The sequence below is a fragment of the Symsagittifera roscoffensis genome, chromosome 3 (genome assembly GCF_963678635.1).
Source record: "Symsagittifera roscoffensis chromosome 3, txSymRosc1.1, whole genome shotgun sequence".
In the NCBI taxonomy this organism is placed as follows: domain Eukaryota; kingdom Metazoa; phylum Xenacoelomorpha; order Acoela; family Convolutidae; genus Symsagittifera; species Symsagittifera roscoffensis.
In genome coordinates, this window is record NC_087064.1 from 62,958,440 (window position 1) to 62,976,108 (window position 17,669).

At 38.2% G+C, this 17,669-nt stretch overlaps 1 protein-coding gene and 6 non-coding genes across 16 annotated transcripts in view; 6 read left to right on the plus strand and 1 right to left on the minus strand.

Moving 5' to 3' along the window:
* Nucleotides 1–17,669, minus strand: part of LOC134841932 (dynein axonemal heavy chain 8-like) — a 196,505-nt gene that overhangs the window by 98,525 nt on the left and 80,311 nt on the right. The window lies entirely within an intron of this gene.
* On the plus strand, nt 2,092–2,163 carry Trnav-cac (transfer RNA valine (anticodon CAC)). The gene has a single exon. It is a non-coding gene; the product is annotated as a tRNA-Val (tRNA).
* Trnav-cac (transfer RNA valine (anticodon CAC)) lies at nt 3,559–3,630 on the plus strand. Its single transcript has one exon. It is a non-coding gene; the product is annotated as a tRNA-Val (tRNA).
* On the plus strand, nt 5,764–5,835 carry Trnam-cau (transfer RNA methionine (anticodon CAU)). Its single transcript has one exon. It is a non-coding gene; the product is annotated as a tRNA-Met (tRNA).
* On the plus strand, nt 7,233–7,304 carry Trnam-cau (transfer RNA methionine (anticodon CAU)). Its single transcript has one exon. It is a non-coding gene; the product is annotated as a tRNA-Met (tRNA).
* Nucleotides 12,032–12,103, plus strand: Trnam-cau (transfer RNA methionine (anticodon CAU)). Its single transcript has one exon. It is a non-coding gene; the product is annotated as a tRNA-Met (tRNA).
* Nucleotides 14,617–14,688, plus strand: Trnam-cau (transfer RNA methionine (anticodon CAU)). The gene has a single exon. It is a non-coding gene; the product is annotated as a tRNA-Met (tRNA).

The window sequence follows — 17,669 nt, forward strand, 5'->3', positions numbered from 1 at the left end:
TCGGTTTAAAAATAGGTAGACCATTAGAGCTTTGAGAAGCTATAAAAATTGTATTCGTGCCCCTACTCAAACACGTTGCAGATTTTTCTGCAAAAAATATTCGAAATGACAAATACAGAAAACGACAAAACGCTGTTTCCAGAGCACTTTTTTAAATTCCTATCGTGTTTCTTCAACCTATACGTTATCACTTTAAAGTATGATCAGCAACAATCTTTGCAATAACACAATATTAGCCAGAGCAGCGTGGCGCAGCGGGAGCGTGATGCAACCCCCTCACTCAGAAGTCGTAGATCGAAACCAACTTCTGCTAATTTACTGAAGGATCTATCCTATTGACATCTATCCTATTGACAAATGCAGCTTTCGCAAGACACTCGATTGAAAAATGGCTAGACCAATGGTGCTTTAAGTAGCTAGAAAACTTAAATTCGTGCACCAACTTACCCACTTTGAAACATTTTGTGCGAAAAACTTTTTAAGATAAACAATTACGGAAAACGGCTAAACGTTGTTTCCAGAGAATTTTCTAATACTTGGATTGTGGTAATCTACCCTTATGGAAACATCTTAAATTTTGGTTCAGCAAAACCAAATTTGCAGTGGCAAAATATTAACAACAGCAGGGTGGCTTAGCGGAAGCGTGCTGGGCCCATAACCCAGAGGTCGGTAGATCGAAACTACCTCCTGCTAGTAAAGTAAAAGAACATATAACTTTTTGACAATTGCATCTTTCACAAGACACTCGGTTTAAAAATAGGTAGACCATTAGAGCTTTGAGAAGCTATAAAAATTGTATTCGTGCACCTACTCAAACACGTTGCAGGTTTTTCTGCAAAAAAAATTCGAAATGACAAATACAGAAAACGACAAAACGCTGTTTCCAGAGCACTTTCTTTCAATTCATATCGTGTTTCTTCAACCTATACGTTAACACTTTAAATTATAATCAGCAACAATCTTTGCAATAGCACAATATTAGCCAGAGCAGCGTGGCGCAGCGGGAGCCTGATGCGACCCCCCTCACTCAGAAGCCGTAAATCGAAACCATCTCCTGCTAATTTACTGAAGTAACATCTATCCTATTGACAAATGCAGATTTCGCAAAAGACACTCGATTGAAAAATAGCTAGAACAATGGAGCTTTAAGTAGCTAGAAAACTTGGATTCGTGCGCCAACTCACCAACATCGAAAAATTTTGTGCTAAAAATTTTTAAAAAAAATAATTACAGAAAACGGCTAAACGCTGTTTCCAGAGCGTTTTCTAATACTTGGATTGTGGTAATCCACACATATGGAAATATCCTAAATTTTGGTTCAGCAAAACCAAAAAAGCAAGGGCAAAATATTAACAACAGCAGGGTGGCGCAGCGGAAGCGTGCTGGTCCCATAACCCAGAGGTCGGTAGCTCAAAACTACCTCCTGCTAGTTAAATAAAAAGAACAAATAACTTTTTGACAATTGCATCTTTCACAAGATACTCGATTTAAAAATAGCTAGACCATTGGACCTTTAAGCAGCTATAAAAATTGTAATCGTGCACCTACTCGAACACGTTGCAGGTTTTTCTGCAAAAAAAAATCAAAATGACAAATACAGAAAACGACAAAACGCTGTTTCCAAAGCACTTTCTTTTAATTCGTATCGTGTTTCTTCAACCTATACGTTAAAACTTTAAATTATGACCAGCAACAATCCTTGCAATATCACAATATTAGCCAGAGCAGCGTGGCGCAGCGGGAGCGTGATCCGACCCCCTCACTCAGAAGCCGTAGATAGAAACCATCTCCTGCTAATTTACTGAAGTAACATCTATCCTATTGACAAATGCAGCTTTCGCCAGACACTCGATTGAAAAAAAGCTAAGCCAATGGAGCTTTAATTAGCTAGAAAACTTAGATTCGTGCACAAACTCACCCACATTGAAAAATTTTGTGCAAAAAACTTTTTAAGAAAATAATTACAGAAAACGGGTAAACGCTGTTTCCAGAGCATTTTCTAATACTTCGATTGTGGTAATTCACACATATGGAAATGTCTTAAATTTTGGTTCAGCAAAACCAAAATTGCAATTGCAAAATATTTAAAACAGCAGGGTGGCGCAGCGGAAGCGTGCTGGGCCCACAACCCAGAGGTCGGTAGATCGAAACTACCTCCTGCTAGTTAAGTAAAAGAACATATAACTTTTTGACAATTGCATCTTTCACAAGACACTCGATTTAAAAATAGCTAGGCCATTGGACCTTTAAGCAGCTATAAAAATTGTATTCGTGCATCTACTCGAACACGTTGCAGGTTTTTCTGCAAAAAAAAATCAAAATGACAAATACAGAAAACGACAAAACGCTGTTTCCAAAGCACTTTCTTTTAATTCGTATCGTGTTTCTTCAACCTATACGTTAAAACTTTAAATTATGACCAGCAACAATCCTTGCAATATCACAATATTAGCCAGAGCAGCGTGGCGCAGCGGGAGCGTGATCCGAACCCCCTCACTCAGAAGCCGTAGATAGAAACCATCTCCTGCTAATTTACTGAAGTAACATCTATCCTATTGACAAATGCAGCTTTCGCAAGACACTCGATTGAAAAAAAGCTAAGTCAATGGAGCTTTAATCAGCTAGAAAACTTAGATTCATGCACCAACTCACCCACATTGAAAAATTTTGTGCGAAAAACTTTTTAAGAAAATAATTACAGAAAACGGGTAAACGCTGTTTCCAGAGCATTTTCTAATACTTCGATTGTGGTAATTCACACATTGGAAATGTCTTAAATTTTGGTTCAGCAAAAACCAAAAAAGCAATGGCGAAAAATTAACAACAGTAGGGTGGCGCAGCGGAAGCGTGCTGGTCCCATAACCCAGAGGTCGGTAGATCAAAACTACCTCCTGCTAGTTAATTAAAAGAACAAATAACTTTTTGACAATTGCATCTTTCACAAGACACTCGATTTAAAAATAGCTAGGCCATTGGACCTTTAAGCAGCTATAAAAATTGTATTCGTGCACCTACTCGAACACGTTGCAGGTTTTTCTGCAAAAAAAATCAAAATGACAAATACAGAAAACGACAAAACGCTGTTTCCAAAGCACTTTCTTTTATTTCGTATCGTGTTTCTTCAACCTATACGTTAAAACTTAAAATTATGACCAGCAACAATCCTTGCAATATCACAAAATTAGCCAGAGCAGCGTGGCGCAGCGGGAGCGTGATCCGAACCCCCTCACTCAGAAGCCGTAGATAGAAACCATCTCCTGCTAATTTACTGAAGTAACATCTATCCTATTGACAAATGCAGCTTTCGCAAGACACTCGATTGAAAAAAAGCTAAGTCAATGGAGCTTTAATTAGCTAGAAAACTTAGATTCATGCACCAACTCACCCACATTGAAAAATTTTGTGCGAAAAACTTTTTAAGAAAATAATTACAGAAAACGGGTAAACGCTGTTTCCAGAGCATTTTCTAATACTTCGATTGTGGTAATTCACACATATGGAAATGTCTTAAATTTTGGTTCAGCAAAACCAAAATTGCAATTGCAAAATATTTAACACAGCAGGGTGGCGCAGCGGAAGCGTGCTGGGCCCACAACCCAGAGGTCGGTAGATCGAAACTACCTCCTGCTAGTTAAGTAAAAGAACATATAACTTTTTGACAATTGCATCTTTCACAGGATACTCGATTCAAAAATAGCTAGACCAATGGAGTTTTAAGTAGCTAGAAAACTTAGGTTCGTGCACCTACTCACCCACTATGAAAAATTTTGTGCGAAAAACTTTGAAAAATGAACAGTTACAGAAAACGGCTAAACATTGTTTCCAGAGCATTTTCTAATAGTTGGATTGTGGTAACCCACCCTTATGGAAACATCTTAAAATTTGGATCAGTAAAACCAAAATTGCAATGGCAAAATATTCACAACAGCAGGGTGGCGCAGCGGAAGCGTGCTGGAGCCATAATTCAGAGGACGGTAGATCGAAACTACCTCCTGCTAGTTAAGTAAAAGGTTATATAATTTTTTGAAAATCGCATCTTTCACAGGATACTCGATTCAAAAATAGCTAGACCAATGGAGCTTTAAGTAGCTAGAAAACTTAGGTTCGTGCACCTACTCACCCACTATGAAAAATTTTGTACGAAAAGCTTTGAAAATTAAACAATTACAGAAAACGGCTAAACATTGTTTCCAGAGCATTTTTTAATAGTTGGATTGTGATAACCCACCCTTATGGAAACATCTTAAAATTTGGATCAGTAAAACCAAAATTGCAATGGCAAACAATTCACAACAGCAGGGTGGCGCAGCGGAAGCGTGATGGACCCATAACCCAGAGGTCGGTAGATCGAAACTACCTCCTGCTAGTTAAGTAAAAGAACATATAACTTTTTGACAATTGCATCTTTCACAGGATACTCGATTCAAAAATAGCTAGACCAATGGAGCTTTAAGTAGCTAGAAAACTTAGGTTCGTGCACCTACTCACCCACTATGAAAAATTTTGTGCGAAAAACTTTGAAAAATGAACAATTACAGAAAACGGCTAAACGCTGTTTCCAGAGCCTTTTCTAATACTTGGATTGTGGTAACCCACCCTTATGGAAACATCTTAAAATTTGGATCAGTAAAACCAAAATTGCAATGGCAAAATATTCACAACAGCAGCGTGGCGCAGCGGAAGCGTGCTGGGCCCAGAACCCAGAGGTCGGTAGATCGAAACTACCTCCTGCTAGTTAAGTAAAAGAACATATAACTTTTTGACAATTGCATCTTTCACAGGATACTCGATTCAAAAATAGCTAGACCAATGGAGCTTTAAGTAGCTAGAAAACTTAGGTTCGTGCACCTACTCACCCACTATGAAAAATTTTGTACGAAAAGCTTTGAAAATTAAACAATTACAGAAAACGGCTAAACATTGTTTCCAGAGCATTTTCTAATAGTTGGATTGAGATAACCCACCTTTATGGAAACATCTTAAAATTTGGATCAGTAAAACCAAAATTGCAATGGCAAAATATTCACAACAGCAGGGTGGCGCAGCGGAAGCGTGCTGGACCCATAACCCAGAGGACGGTAGATCGAAACTACCTCATGCAAGTTAAGTAAAGGAAAATATAACCCTTTGACATTTGCAGCTTTCACAAGACACTCGATTTAAACAGAGCTATACCATTGGAGCTTTACGTAGCTATTAAAATTGTATTCGTCCACTTACTCAAACACGTTGCAGATTTTTCTGCAAAAAAAAATTCAAAAGGACAAACACAGAAAACGACAAAACGCTGTTTCCAGAGCACTTCTTTTAATTCGTATGGTGTTTCTTCAACCTATACGTTTTCACTTTAAATTATGATCAGCAACAATCTTTGCAATAGCACCATATTAGCCAGAGCAGCGTGGCGCAGCGGGAGCGTGATGCGAACCCCTCACTCAGAAGCCGTAGATCAAAACCGTCTCCTGCTAATTTACTGAAGTAACATCTATCCTATTGACAAATGCAGCTTTCGCAAGACACTCGATTGAAAAATAGCTAAACAAATGGAGCTTTAAGTAGCTAGAAAATTAAGATTTGCGCTTCAACTCACCCACATTGAAAGACTTTGTGCGAAAAACTTTTCAAGATAAACAATTACAGAAAACGGCTAAACGCTGTTTCCAGAGCATTTTCTAATAATTGTATTGTGGTAATCTACCCTTATGGAAACATCTTAAATTTTGGTTCAGCAATCCAAAAAAGCAATGCCAAAACATTAACAACAGCAGGGTGGCGCAGCGGAAGCGTGCTGGGCCCATAACCCAGAGGTCGGTAGATCGAAACTACCTCCTGCTAGTTAAGTAAAAGAACATATAACTTTTTGACAATTGCATCTTTCACAGGATACTCGATTCAAAAATAGCTAGACCAATGGAGCTTTAAGTAGCTAGAAAACTTAGGTTCGTGCACCTACTCACCCACTATGAAAAATTTTGTGCGAAAAACTTTGAAAAATGAACAATTACAGAAAACGGCTAAACGCTGTTTCCAGAGCCTTTTCTAATACTTGGATTGTGGTAACCCACCCTTATGGAAACATCTTAAAATTTGGATCAGTAAAACCAAAATTGCAATGGCAAAATATTCACAACAGCAGCGTGGCGCAGCGGAAGCGTGCTGGGCCCAGAACCCAGAGGTCGGTAGATCGAAACTACCTCCTGCTAGTTAAGTAAAAGAACATATAACTTTTTGACAATTGCATCTTTCACAGGATACTCGATTCAAAAATAGCTAGACCAATGGAGCTTTAAGTAGCTAGAAAACTTAGGTTCGTGCACCTACTCACCCACTATGAAAAATTTTGTACGAAAAGCTTTGAAAATTAAACAATTACAGAAAACGGCTAAACATTGTTTCCAGAGCATTTTCTAATAGTTGGATTGAGATAACCCACCTTTATGGAAACATCTTAAAATTTGGATCAGTAAAACCAAAATTGCAATGGCAAAATATTCACAACAGCAGGGTGGCGCAGCGGAAGCGTGCTGGACCCATAACCCAGAGGACGGTAGATCGAAACTACCTCATGCAAGTTAAGTAAAGGAAAATATAACCCTTTGACATTTGCAGCTTTCACAAGACACTCGATTTAAACAGAGCTATACCATTGGAGCTTTACGTAGCTATTAAAATTGTATTCGTCCACTTACTCAAACACGTTGCAGATTTTTCTGCAAAAAAAAATTCAAAAGGACAAACACAGAAAACGACAAAACGCTGTTTCCAGAGCACTTCTTTTAATTCGTATGGTGTTTCTTCAACCTATACGTTTTCACTTTAAATTATGATCAGCAACAATCTTTGCAAAAGCACCATATTAGCCAGAGCAGCGTGGCGCAGCGGGAGCGTGATGCGAACCCCTCACTCAGAAGCCGTAGATCAAAACCGCCTCCTGCTAATTTACTGAAGTAACATCTATCCTATTGACAAATGCAGCTTTCGCAAGACACTCGATTGAAAAATAGCTAAACAAATGGAGCTTTAAGTAGCTAGAAAATTAAGATTTGCGCTTCAACTCACCCACATTGAAAGACTTTGTGCGAAAAACTTTTCAAGATAAACAATTACAGAAAACGGCTAAACGCTGTTTCCAGAGCATTTTCTAATAATTGTATTGTGGTAATCTACCCTTATGGAAACATCTTAAATTTTGGTTCAGCAATCCAAAAAAGCAATGCCAAAACATTAACAACAGCAGGGTGGCGCAGCGGAAGCGTGCTGGGCCCATAACCCAGAGGTCGGTAGATCGAAACTACCTCCTGCTATTTAAGTAAAAGAACATATAATTTTTTGACAATTGCATCTTTCACAGGACACTCGACTCAAAAATAGCTAGACCAATAGAGCTTTAAGTAGCTAGAAAACTTAGGTTCGTGCACCTACTCACCCACTATGAAAAATTTTGTGCGAAAAACTTTGAAAAATAAACAATTACAGAAAACGGCTAAACATTGTTTCCAGAGCATTTTCTAATAGTTGGATTGTGGTAACCCACCCTTATGGAAACATCTTAAAATTTGGATCAGTAAAACCAAAATTGCAATGGCAAAATATACACAACAGCAGGGTGGCGCAGCGGAAGCGTGCTGGACCCATAACCCAGAGGACGAAAGATCGAAACTACCTCCTGCTAGTTAAGAAAAGGAAATTACAACCTTATGACATTTGCAGCTTTCACAAGACACTCGATTTAAACATAGCTAGACCAATTGCGCTTTAAGTAGCTATTAAAATTGTATTCGTGCAACTACTCAAACACGTTGCAGATTTTTCTGCAAAAAAAAAAATCAAAATGACAAATACAGAAAACGACAAAACGCTGTTTCCAGAGCACTTCTTTTATTCCGTATCGTGTTTCTTCAACCTATACGTTATCACTTTAAATTATGATCAGCAACAATCTTTGCAATAGCACAAAATTAGTCAGAGCAGCGTGGCGCAGCAGAAGCCGTAGATCAAAACCATCTCCTGCTAATTTACTGAAGTAACATCTATCCTATTGACAAATGCAGCTTTCGCAAGACACTCCATTGAAAATAGCTAAACAAATGGAGCTTTAAGTAGCTAGAAAATTAAGATTTGTGCTTCAACTCACCCACATTGAAAGGTTTTGTGCGAAAAACTTTTTAAGATAAACAATTACAGAAAACGGCTAAACGCTGTTTCCAGAGCCTTTTCTAATACTTGGATTGTGGTAATCTACCCTTATGGAAACATCTTAAATTTAGGTTCAGCAATCCAAAAAACCAATGGCAAAAGATTAACAACAGTAGGGTGGCGCAGCGGAAGCGTGCTGGGCCCATAACCCAGAGGTCGGTAGATCGAAACTACCTCCTGCTAGTTAAGTAAAGGAAAAAACAACCTTATGACATTTGCAGCTTTCACAAGACACTCGATTTAAACATAGCTAGACCAATTGCGCTTTAAGTAGCTATTAAAATTGTATTCGTGCAACTACTCAAACACGTTGCAGATTTTTCTGCAAAAAAAAATTCAAAAGGACAAATACAGAAAACGACAAAACGCTGTTTCCAGAGCACTTCTTTTATTCCGTATCGTGTTTCTTCAACCTATACGTAATCACTTTAAATTATGATCAGCAACAATCTTTGCAATAGCACAATATTAGCCAGAGCAGCGTGGCGCAGCAGAAGCCGTAGATCAAAACCATCTCCTGCTAATTTACTGAAGTAACATCTATCCTATTGACAAATGCAGCTTTCGCAAGACACTCGATTGAAAATAGCTAAACAAATGGAGCTTTAAGTAGCTAGAAAATTAAGATTTGTGCTTCAACTCACCCACATTGAAAGATTTTGTGCGAAAAACTTTTTAAGATAAGCAATTACAGAAAACGGCTAAACGCTGTTTCCAGAGCCTTTTCTAATACTTGGATTGTGGTAATCTACCCTTATGGAAACATCTTAAATTTAGGTTCAGCAATCCAAAAAACCAATGGCAAAAGATTAACAACAGTAGGGTGGCGCAGCGGAAGCGTGCTGGGCCCATAACCCAGAGGTCGGTAGATCGAAACTACCTCCTGCTAGTTTAGTTATAGAACATAACTTTTTGACAATTGCATCTTTCACAAGACACTCGATTTAAAATTAGCTAGACTATTGGAGCTTTAAGAAGTTATAAAAATTGTATTTGTGCACCTACTCAAACACGTTGCAGGTTTTTTTGCCAAAAAAAAGTCAAAATGACAAATACAGAAAACGACAAAACGCTGTTTCCAGACCACTTTCTTTTAATTCGTATCGTGTTTCTTCAACCTACACGTTATCACTTTAAATTATTATCAACAACAATCTTTGCAATATCACAATATTAGCCAGAGCAGCGTGGCGCAGCGGGAGCGTGATGCGACCCCCTCACTCAGAAGCCGTAGATCAAAACCGTCTCCTGCTTATTTACTGAAGTAACATCTATCCTATTGACAAATGCAGCTTTCGCAAGACACTCGGTTGAAAAATAGCTAAACAAATGGAGCTTTAAATAGCTAGAAAAATAAGATTTGTGCTTCAACTCACCCACATTGAAAGATTTTGTGCCAAAAACTTTTTAAGATAAACAATTACAGAAAACGGCTAAACGCTGATTCCAGAGCATTTTCTAATACTTGGATTGTGGTAATCTACCCTTATGGAAACATCTTAAATTTTGGTTCAGCAGTCCAAAAACGCAATGGCAAAACATTAACAACAGCAGGGTGGCACAGCGGAAGCGTGCTGGGCCCATAACCCAGAGGTCGGTAGATCGAAACAACCTCCTGCTAGTTAAGTAAAAGAACATATAACTTTTTGACAATTGCATCTTTCAGAGGACACTCGATTTAAAATTAGCTAGACCATTGGAGCTTTAAGAAGCTATAAAAATTGTATTCGTGCACCTACTCAAACACGTTGCAGGTTTTTTTGCCAAAAAAAGTCAAAATGACAAATACAGAAAACGACAAAACGCTGTTTCCAGAGCACTTTTTTTAAATTCGTATCGTGTTTCTTCAACCTATACGTTATCACTTTAAATTATGATCAGCAACAGTCTTTGCAATAGCAAAATATTAGCCAGAGCAGCGTGGCGCAGCGGGAGCGTGATGTGACCCCCTCACTCGGAAGCCATAGATCAAAACCGTCTCCTGCTTGTTTACTGAAGTAACATCTATCCTATTGACAAATGCAGCTTTCGCAAGACACTCGATTGAAAATAAGCTAAACAAATGGAGCTTTAAATAGCTAGAAAATTAAGATTCGTGCTTCAACTCACCAACATTGAAAGATTTTGTGCGAAAAACTTTTTAAGATAAACAATTACAGAAAACGGCTAAACGCTGTTTCCAGAGCATTTTCTAATACTTGGATTGTGGTAATCTACCCTTATGGAAACATCTTAAATTTTAGTTCAGCAATCCAAAAAAGCAATGGCAAAACAATTACAACAGCAGGGTGGCGCAGCGGAAGCGTGCTGGGCCCATAACCAAGAGGTCGGTAGATCGAAACAAACTCCTGCTAGTTAAGTAAAAGAACATATAACTTTTTGACAATTGCATCTTTCACAGGACACTCGATTCAAAAATAGCTAGACCAATGGAGCTTTAAGTAGCTAGAAAACTTAGGTTCGTGCACCTACTCACCCACTATGAAAAATTTTGTGCGAAAAACTTTGAAAAATAAACAATTACAGAAAACGGCTAAACATTGTTTCCAGAGCATTTTCTAATAGTTGGATTGTGGTAACCCACCCTTATGGAAACATCTTAAAATTTGGATCAGTAAAACCAAAATTGCAATGGCAAAATATACACAACAGCAGGGTGGCGCAGCGGAAGCGTGCTGGACGCATAACCCAGAGGACGGAAGATCGAAACTACCTCCTGCTAGTTAAGTAAAGGAAAATACAACCTTATGACATTTGCAGCTTTCACAAGACACTCGATTTAAACATAGCTAGACCAATTGCGCTTTAAGTAGCTATTAAAATTGTATTCGTGCAACTACTCAAACACGTTGCAGATTTTTCTGCAAAAAAAAATTCAAAAGGACAAATACAGAAAACGACAAAAAAAGGCTGTTTCCAGAGCACTTCTTTTAATTCGTATCGTGTTTCTTCAACCTATACGTTATCACTTTAAATTATGATCAGCAACAATCTTTGCAATAGCACAATATTAGCCAGAGCAGCGTGGCGCAGCAGAAGCCGTAGATCAAAACAATCTCCTGCTAATTTACTGAAGTAACATCTATCCTATTGACAAATGCAGCTTTCGCAAGACACTCGATTGAAAGTAGTAGTAGTAGTAGTAGTAAAAGACTTTAATTCCATTGGTGGATACAGGGTTAATATAAATATTGAATGAACTTACGATCGACAATTTTTACAAAAACATTTGACAAAGAATGTGCATGATCTGTTTATATCAAACAAAGTTGAAGTTTTAAGCAGTAAAAATTTATTCAGTTTTGATTTGAACATTCCCAGGGGCATGTCGAAAGATATAATTTTCAGACGCAGAAGTTCATTGGCAGCACGGGGAGCTCGTACAAAGAAGTTATCGTCAGTTTTCAATTTCCTCGTGTTCGGTATGACGAATAGGCCACTCGTCATACGTTATCACGAGTGGCCTATTCGTTTACGTTATCACGAGTGGCCTACTCGTCATACGTTATCAAAGTAGCTAAACAAATGGAGCTTTAAGTAGCTAGAAAATTAAGATTTGTGCTTCATACGTTATCACGAGTGGCCTACTCGTCATACGTTATCAAAGTAGCTAAACAAATGGAGCTTTAAGTAGCTAGAAAATTAAGATTTGTGCTTCAACTCACCCACATTGAAAGATTTTGTGCGAAAAACTTTTTAAGATAAACAATTACAGAAAACGGCTAAACGCTGTTTCCAGAGCATTTTCTAATACTTGGATTGTGGTAATCTACCCTTATGGAAACATCTTAATTTTTGGTTCAGCAATCCAAAAACGCAATGGCACATTAACAACAGCAGGGTGGCGCAGCGGAAGCGTGCTGGGCCCATAACCCAGAGGTCGGTAGATCGAAACTACCTCCTGCTAGGTAAGTAAAAGAACATATAACTTTTTGACAATTGCATCTTTCAGAGGACACTCGATTTAAAATTAGCTAGACCATTGGAGCTTTAAGAAGCTATAAAAATTGTATTCGTGCACCTACTCAAACACGTTGCAGGTTTTTTTGCCAAAAAAAAAGTCAAAATGACAAATACAGAAAACGACAAAACGCTGTTTCCAGAGCACTTTTTTTTAATTCGTATCGTGTTTCTTCAACCTATACGTTATCACTTTAAATTATGATCAGCAACAATCTTTGCAATAGCAAAATATTAGCCAGAGCAGCGTGGAGCAGCGGGAGCGTGATGCGACCCCCTCACTCAGAAGCCGTAGATCAAAACCGTCTCCTGCTTATTTACTGAAGTAACATCTATCCTATTGACAAATGCAGCTTTCGCAAGACACTCGATTGAAAATTAGCTAAACAAATGGAGCTTTAAATAGCTAGAAAATTAAGATTCGTGCTTCAACTCACCCACATTGAAAGATTTTGTGCGAAAAACTTTTTAAGATAAACAATTACAGAAAACGGCTAAACGCCGTTTCCAGAGCATTTTCTAATACTTGGATTGTGGTAAACTACCCTTATGGAAACATCTTAAATTTTGGTTCAGCAATCCAAAAAAGCAATGGCAAAACAATTACAACAGCAGGGTGGCGCAGCGGAAGCGTGCTGGGCCCATAACCCAGAGGTCGGTAGATCGAAACAAACTCCTGCTAGTTAAGTAAAAGAACATATAACTTTTTGACAATTGCATCTTTCACAGGACACTCGATTTAAAATTAGCTAGACCATTGGAGCTTTAAGAAGCTATAAAAATTGTATTCGTGCACCTACTCAAACACGTTGCAGGTTTTTTTGCCAAAAAAAAGTCAAAATGACAAATACAGAAAACGACAAAACGCTGTTTCCAGAGCACTTCTTTTAATTCGTATCGTGTTTCTTCAACCTATACGTTATCAATTTAAATTATGATCAGCAACAATCTTTGCAATAGCAAAATATTAGCCAGAGCAGCGTGGCGCAGCGGGAGCGTGATGCGACCCCCTCACTCAGAAACCGTAGATCGAAACCGTCTCCTGCTAATTTATTGAAGTAACATCTATCCTATTGACAAATGCAGCTTTCGCAAGACACTCGTTTGAAAAATAGCTACACAAATGGAGCTTTAAGTAGCTAGAAAATTAAGATTTGTGCTTCAACTCACCCACATTGAAAGATTTTGTGCGAAAAAATTTTAAAGATTTTTAAGATAAACAATTACAGAAAACGGCTAAAAGCTGTTTCCAGAGCCTTTTCTAATACTTGGATTGTGGTAATCTACCCATATGGAAACATCTTAAATTTTGTTCAGCAATCCAAAAAAGCAATGGCAAAACATTAACAACAGCAGGGTGGCGCAGCGGAAGCGTGCTGGGCACATAACCCAGAGGTCGGTAGATCAAAACTACCTCCTGCTAGTTAAGTAAAAGAACATATAAATTTTTGACAATTGCATCTTTCACAGGACACTCGATTCAAAAATAGCTAGACCAATGGAGCTTTAAGTAGCTAGAAAACTTAGGTTCGTGCACCTACTCACCCACTATGAAAAATTTTGTACGAAAAGCTTTGAAAATTAAACAATTACAGAAAACGGCTAAACATTGTTTCCAGAGCATTTTCTAATAGTTGGATTGTGATAACCCACCCTTATGGAAACATCTTAAAATTTGGATCAGTAAAACCAAAATTGCAATGGCAAAATATTCACAACAGCAGGGTGGCGCAGCGGAAGCGTGCTGGACCCATAACCCAGAGGACGGTAGATCGAAACTACCTCCTGCTAGTTAAGTAAAGGAAAATATAACCTTATGACATTTGCAGCTTTCACAAGACACTCGATTTAAACATAGCTAGACCAATGGAGCTTTAAGTAGCTATTAAAATTGTATTCGTGCACCTACTCAAACACGTTGCAGATTTTTCTGCAAAAAAAAATTCAAAAGGACAAATACAGAAAACGACAAAACGCTGTTTCCAGAGCACTTCTTTTAATTCGTATCGTGTTTCTTCAACCTATACGTTTTCACTTTAAATTATGATCAGCAACAATCTTTGCAATAGCACTATATTAGTCAGAGCAGCGTGGCGCAGCGGGAGCGTGATGCGAACCCCTCACTCAGAAGCCGTAGATCAAAACCGTCTCCTGCTAATTTACTGAAGTAACATCTATCCTATTGACAAATGCAGCTTGCGCAAGACACTCAATTGAAAAATAGCTAAACAAATGGAGCTTTAAGTAGCTAGAAAATTAAGATTTGTGCTTCAACTCTCCCACATTGAAAGATTTTGTGCGAAAAACTTTTTAAGATTTTTAAGATAAACAATTACAGAAAACGGCTAAACGCTGTTTCCAGAGCCTTTTCTAATACTTGGATTGTGGTAATGTACTCTTATGGAAACATCTTAAATTTTGGTTCAGCAATCCAAAAAACAATGGCAAAACATTAACAACAGCAGGGTGGCGCAGCGGAAGCGTGCTGGGCCCATAACCCAGAGGTCGGTAGATCGAAACTACCTCCTGCTAGTTAAGTAAAAGAACATATAACTTTTTGACAATTGCATCTTTCAGAGGACACTCGATTTTAAAATAGCTAGACCAATGGAGCTTTAAGTAGCTAGAAAACTTAGGTTCGTGCACCTACTCATCCACTATGAAAAATTTTGTGCGAAAAACTTTGAAAAAGAAACAATTACACAAAACGGCTAGACATTGTTTCCAGAGCATTTTCTAATAGTTGGATTGTGGTAACCCACCCTTATGGAAACATCTTAAAATTTGGATCAGTAAAACCAAAATTGCAATGGCAAAATATTCACAACAGCAGGGTGGCGCAGCGGAAGCGTGCTTGACCCATAACACAGAGGACGGGAGATCGAAACTACCTCCTGCTAGTTAAGTAAAGGAAAATATAATCTTATGACATTTGCAGCTTTCACAAGACACTCGATTTAAACATAGCTAGACCAATGGAGCTTTAAGTAGCTATTAAAATTGTATTCGTGCACCTACTCAAACACGTTGCAGATTTTTCTGCAAAAAAAAAATTCAAAAGGACAAATACAGAAAACGACAAAACGCTGTTTCCAGAGCACTTCTTTTAATTCGTATCGTGTTTCTTCAACCTATACGTTATCAATTTAAATTATGATCAGCAACAATCTTTGCAATATCAAAATATTAGCCAGAGCAGCGTGGCGCAGCGGGAGCGTGATGCGACCCCCTCACTCAGAAACCGTAGATCGAAACCGTCTCCTGCTAATTTACTGAAGTAACATCTATCCTATTGACAAATGCAGCTTTCGCAAGACACTCGATTGAAAAATAGCTACACAAATGGAGCTTTAAGTAGCTAGAAAATTAAGATTTGTGCTTCAACTCACCCACATTGAAAGATTTTGTGCGGAAACATTTTAAAGATTTTTAAGATAAACAATTACAGAAAACGGCTAAACGCTGTTTCCAGAGCCTTTTCTAATACTTGGATTGTGGTAATCCACACATATGGAGATATCTTAAATTTTGGTTCAGCAAAACCAAAAAAGCAATGGCGAAAAATTAACAACAGTAGGGTGGCGCAGCGGAAGCGTGCTGGGCCCATAACCCAGAGGTCGGTAGATCAAAACTACCTCCTGCTAGTTAAGTAAAAGAACATATAAATTTTTGACAATTGCATCTTTCACAGGAAACTCGATTCAAAAATAGCTAGACCAATGGAGCTTTAAGTAGCTAGAAAACTTACGTTCGTGCACCTACTCACCCACTATGAAAAATTTTGTACGAAAAGCTTTGAAAATTAAACAATTACAGAAAACGGCTAAACATTGTTTCCAGAGAATTTTCTAATAGTTGGATTGTGATAACCCACCCTTATGGAAACATCTTAAAATTTGGATCAGTAAAACCAAAATTGCAATGGCAAAATATTCACAACAGCAGGGTGGCGCAGCGGAAGCGTGCTGGACCCATAACCCAGAGGACGGAAGATCAAAACTACCTCCTGCTAGTTAAGTAAAGGAAAATATAACCTTATGACATTTGCAGCTTTCACAAGACACTCGATATAAACATAGCTAGACCAATGGAGCTTTAAGTAGCCATTAAAATTGTATTCGTGCACCTACTCAAACACGTTGCAGATTTTTCTGCAAAAAAAAATTCAAAAGGACAAATACAGAAAACGACAAAACGCTGTTTCCAGAGCACTTCTTTTAATTCGTATCCTGTTTCTTCAACCTATACGTTTTCACTTTAAATTATGATCAGCAACAATCTTTGCAATAGCACTATATTAGCCAGAGCAGCGTGGCGCAGCGGGAGCGTGATGCGACCCCCTCACTCAGAAGCCGTAGATCAAAACCGTCTCCTGCTAATTTACTGAAGTAACATCTATCCTATTGACAAATGCAGCTTGCGCAAGACACTCGATTGAAAAATAGCTAAACAAATGGAGCTTTAAGTAGCTAGAAAATTAAGATTTGTGCTTCAACTCACCCACATTGAAAGATTTTGTGCGAAAAACTTTTAAAGATTTTTAAGATAAACAATTACAGAAAACGGCTAAACGCTGTTTCCAGAGCCTTTTCTAATACTTGGATTGTGGTAATCTACCCTTATGGAAACATCTTAAATTTTGGTTCAGCAATCCAAAAAAGCAATGGCAAAACATTAACAACAGCAGGGTGGAGCAGCGGAAGCGTGCTGGGCCCATAACCCAGAGGTCGGTAGATCGAAACTACCTCCTGCTAGTTAAGTAAAAGAACATATAACTTTTTGACAATTGCATCTTTCACAGGACACTCGATTTTAAAATAGCTAGACCAATGGAGCTTTAAGTAGCTAGAAAACTTAGGTTCGTGCACCTACTCATCAACTATGAAAAATTTTGAGCGAAAAACTTTGAAAAAGAAACAATTACAGAAAACGGCTAGACATTGTTTCCAGAGCAATTTCTAATAGTTGGATTGTGGTAACCCACCCTTATGGAAACATCTTAAAATTTGGATCAGTAAAACCAAAATTGCAATGGCAAAATATTCACAACAGCAGGGTGGCGCACCGGAAGCGTGCTTGACCCATAACCCAGAGGACGGGAGATCGAAACTACCTCCTGCTAGTTAAGTAAAGGAAAATATAACCTTATGACATTTGCAGCTTTCACAAGACACTCGATTTAAACATAGCTAGACCAATGGAGCTTTAAGTAGCTATTAAAATTGTATTCGTGCACCTACTCAAACACGTTGCAGATTTTTCTGCAAACAAAATTCAAAAGGACAAATACAGAAAACGACAAAACGCTGTTTCCAGAGCACTTCTTTTAATTCGTATCGTGTTTCTTCAACCTATACGTTATCACTTTAAATTATAATCAGCAACAATCTTTGCAATAGCACAATATTAGCCAGAGCAGCGTGGCGCAGCGGGAGCGTGATGCGACCCCCTCCCTCAGAAGCCGTAGATCAAAACCGTCTCCTGCTAATTTACTGAAGTAACATCTATCCTAT